Raw genomic sequence first — 4,854 nt, forward strand, 5'->3', positions numbered from 1 at the left:
TTCCATTGTTCTCATCTTTCTAAACTCAACTTCTACTACTGCAAAATTGTAAAACAGTCCAAATCCAGAAAGTCAATCAACTTTGCATACCCCTATGAAATCAACAATCTCCAGAAGAACCTTTAGTTAAATATCCAGTGAAAGGTCCATGCAGGGGACAGGAATGCAAAAGCCCACCTAGGGGCCTGCTGATATCATCTGAAAACAACTTTTGTTCCTCCTCAAACCAGTTCCTCCACTTGCAAGCCCGGTTCCCCTCTCCCCATCCTATAAAAACCTGACTTCCCCTGACTAGGCTTCCGACCCCCACTTTGGGTCTGTGAATCTCACCTGGGGGTACAATAAGTTTTCTCCAACTTTGAGAAACTTGGCCTGGCTCTCCTTTTCTTTACTGCGCCAACCCTTTCATTCGGTGCCGAAACCCAGGAAGGCTGTGTCCCCTGGCAAGGGGGCCGCCTTCCCGTCCCTGGGACCTCTCCTCTCCATTGCAGACACCTCACATCCACCATCGCGCTTGATCCTTGGGGTAAGACACCTGTCTGACCCTCCTTCTTGGGAGGCCCTCGCCTTTGGCTATCTGGCTCCTCTCCTAACTCCCTGTTTTGTTTGGCTGTCCTATAAACCATGGGCCCACGTCAGCGGACCCCCTGTCACACTTAGGCCTGGATTTGGGGACGCCCATCCAGACTAGGTGCCCGGTTTAGGCAACATCCGAGAGGTGGAGATGACCCCCTTGCTTGTTTGCCCCCTGTCCTGTAGGCCAGAACCAAATCCTGGGACGCCGCGATCCTGGGTCTCTGGCCCCTGTAGGCCAGGTCAGACTCGTGGGACACTGTGTTCCTGACACTGTGCCCCCTGTCAGTTGGGAAAAGGATCCAGGTTAGTCACGGGATTTGCCAATTCAAAGCCGAGCCCAGCCACCCCACTGTGATTCCTTCTGTCAAATCTTGATCCGTTGGGACTAAGGCCAGATATACACCCTAAGCGCCTTGTTTTTTTATTGCAACACTGCATGGCCCAATATCAATTGGACAATGGCTCCCACTGGCGTGAGCATGGCACTTTTGACTTCTTGGTCCTTACAGACTTAAACAATTTCTGTCACTGCAGTGGAAAATGGTCAGAGATCCCTTAAGCCCAGAGCCAGGGTGGGACTACCAGGCTGACACAGACACGGGCCCCCAGGGCAGGGTTCACCGAGACCCGTTTTATTACCTGTCTCCTAGCTGGTCTCCAAGCAGCGGCCAGTGCAAAAAGCTGTAAACTTTGATAAACTCAGGGAAATTACCCAGTCTGCCTCAGAAAACCATGCTGCCTTCCTTAGCCACTTCACTGAGGTGTTTCAGCACCGTACCAGGCTTGACCCTGACTTGCCTGGAGGCATCACAGTTCTGGCTATCCATTTTATATCCCAGTCAGCCCCTGACATTAAAAAAAGTCTTAAGAAGGCTGAGGACAGTCCTCAAGCCTCTGTCTGGGATCTGCTGAATATGGCCTTTAAAGTATTTAACAACTGGGAGCAACAGGACAGGGCAGAGAGGGAACTCCGTAGTCATCAGAAGGACAAATTCCAGGCACAGGTCCTGGTGGCTTCTTTGAGACCGTCAGGACCTGCTCTTCCAATGACTGGATCAATGTGGACACCTGCTGCTCTCTTTGGGATACTGCCCACACCCCGACCTCCGCTGGGACCATGCCCCATCTGCTGCATCCAGGGTCACTGGAAAAGTTGTTAGGGGGAAAGGATGTCCTGAACTAATTCCATACAGGCTTTGTGGACTCCACCCCCACCCCAAACCAAAGCCATCAAGACATGGGGAAAGACAAATCCCATCACCACCAAAGGGAAGATGGCTGGGACCTGAGTTAAGCAGGTTAAGCAGCCAGGTTTGGTATAAAAACCAGACACGTGGGCCTTGGGGTCTCTCGCTCGCCTCCTGGCTTCATGGCTCATGGCTCGCTGCCAGCTCTCAGAGTGCCATTTGGGATTCCAGATCAGTGGATCGGGTAGGACACATTTAAGACTTTAATCTCCCACTTTTCTCCCTGAGTTGTACATTTCCTCATTTCCCCTTCCCTTGTGAATAAATCTCTTAGTAAAATTAAGTATTAAATGGAGTATTAAGTCCCTTTTAAGCACGTTCGTGAGGACCCACAGTCAGGCAACCCGTTTTATATGGGGGGGGGCGGGGAGGCCTGTAACAGTTTGGCGCCCAACGTGGTTTCCAAGTTACACCTGTGGCTGCCCTGTAACAAAGTGACTGTCCCTCCACGCCTGGCTGTGGTGGGCCAGTCCTTCCAGCCCCTGCAACTTCTAGCAGGAAGTAGCCAAAGAAAGAGCCATTGCCCCTTTTTCTATCAACAAAAGGCTGGTATGAAAGGTCGATGCAGGGGACAGGAATGCAAAATCCCACCTAGGGGTGAGACTGAGGAAGCCCACCTAGGGATGAGAATGATGGCCTGCTAATACCATCAGAAAACAACTCTGTTCCTTCTCAAACCAGTTCCTCCACCAGTTTCCCTCTCCCCACCCTTTAAAAACTTGCCTTCCTCTGACAATGGGCTCAACTTCACCAACCCCCACCTTGGGTCTGTGAATCTCACCCAGGAGTGCAATAAATTTTCCCACCTTTGAGAAAACTTGGCCTGGCTCTTCTTTTCCTTACCATACCAACCCTTTCAGTCGGGAAGGTTCCTGGTGGTTGTTTATGTCTGTTCCTAATTATCCAGTAACCAGATCTTACTCCAGGTGGTGGCTGGCTCAGCAATATTTCAGTAAAGCACTTCGCTTTTCCTGGGAGCTGTTTTGTTTCTTCTGTTCCTATATTGTTTCAAATCACTGTCCCCTGTCTCAGCTTTTCCCGTTCCCCACTTGATACTGAACGCCGGCCTCAGTTTCCCCTCACCCAATAAAAGGAAGTAGAATTTGAGGAAAAGGAAAGTGGTTTAATTTGTTGGCAAATGAGGAGGGCAGTGGACTCATGTCTAAAAGACAACTGTCCTGCTCTTTGGCAGAGTGCAGGGGTATTTATACAAAGGAAAAAAAGGGGGAAGTTGGGCAAGGGTCTGCAAAGGGGAGGGGTGAAGGGGGTCTGCAAAGGGGAGGGGTGAAGGGGGTCAGCACGGAGATGGGTGGGCGCCAGCTTACTTTTTTCCAACTACTGCTGTTTTCCTTGGAATGCAAGAAGACAAACCCATCAAGCAAGGGGGGAACTGCAAGAAATATGGAAAGACAAACTGTTAATGCTTCTCTGAGAGACTGGTCATAAAGAAGGCAAACTTGTCAAATAAGGGGGAAGTTGCAAGAGATGGGGAAGACAAACTTGTTAATCCTTATCTGAGAGACCAGTCACTTGTAAGGGCATCATAATCTCCTGGTCTCAGCTCCTCTCACTCCCTCTACCACATAATAATTATTACTAATTCTTTGCTGCTACTTCAAAGCTCAGTACTCCCCAAGACTTCCTGGGAGGGGGGAGGGGTTGAAAGTTGAGATCAATCACCTGTAGCCCATGGTTGCACGTCAGTGTAGTGAAGGCATCATAAAAACCCCAAAGAATTCCATTTTGGTGCTGGTGATGGAGGATAAGAAAAGAAAAGCTGGAAACGAGGCACCACAAGAGCAGAAACCTCAGTCAAACAATGCAGGGAACTGGAGGTGGGGGCAGAAGGGATTAACATAACCATTAACCCAGCTACAGGCACTAAACATCATTAGGCACAATGTCTAGATCACAAGGCCACAGACCCTCTCAAGTGTCAGACTGCTGTTAGAGTGTCAAGGGGCACAGGCCAGATGCCAGGATATGGAGATTGAGGGCTATTGCAGAACCTCTGGTCCCTTTCAAATTCTACATAGTTAACCAAAATCAACAAAAACAAACCACTCAAAAAGAAGTGAGCCCTTCCTAAAGAGAAGATGGTCTCAGTGCAGTTCCTGCACTGGCACAGGACAGCCATCCTTTGCCCACCTGTGACTTTGTGGGGGCCCCTTTTTTGTGGGTCTGCTACTCCTAAGCAGCCTGTTCGACCACCATTTTGTCACCTGTAGTTCTAAATCCTAAGCAAGGTCAAAATGGCCTGGTCAGTTAGGTACAGGAGCCCAATCCTTCACGGTGCCCTTCAAACAAGAGCACAAGCTGGATCACGCTGGGAAGGCTATACATCAGGAGGTATGACCAGGAATGCCCAGGGGGCTGAGGACCAATGTATGACAAGGGACCCCAGGAGGAACGCCTTGTTGATAAGATTAAAACCATGGCTGGGGACTATGGTGTGATCTCAATGACAGTACCGAGTCATCAAGTAGATAAGAAGTGACTGGAGGGCAGACTCACAATCCTTAATCTTCTACACCCTTCTCCTTTCTTTAATCTCCTTCCCCTTAATCTCCTTTTGCTCCTCCCCCTTATAACGGATACCATGTGTCAATAAAAAGGCCAGGATCTTGCTCTTCAGCAGCATTCTGCATTGTGTAGCCTGCTCCACAACTCCCATTTCTTTGTCAGTGTGGTATTGCCCGACACCACACCTTTTCACCAAACTTTTCCTTTTATAGAGCAGGGGCAGTGGCCCGTCTGCTGCCTATGCCTCTGCAGTTGCTCCCCACCACCTACTCTCTCCCTCTCGGGGCAGCAGCCTTCCTGCCTGCCCGTGACCTGTGGCCATGCCGGGACTTCTCTTCACTGAGAGGCAACTCTCCAAAGGCTGCCTGCCTGCAACCAAAAAGGCCTTTCCTTTGCAAGCCTGTCCGTTTTGGGGGCAACCCTTTCTGCCTGCTTGTTTCTATGCAAATGTACTTTACTTTTCTGTCCCTTTTCCTAATAAAGTTTTTTTTTTTTTTAAATAGAACTA

Source organism: Talpa occidentalis, unplaced genomic scaffold, assembly GCF_014898055.3.
Source record: "Talpa occidentalis isolate TD23 unplaced genomic scaffold, MPIMG_talOcc4v2.1 talOcc4.16, whole genome shotgun sequence".
Lineage (NCBI taxonomy): Eukaryota > Metazoa > Chordata > Mammalia > Eulipotyphla > Talpidae > Talpa > Talpa occidentalis.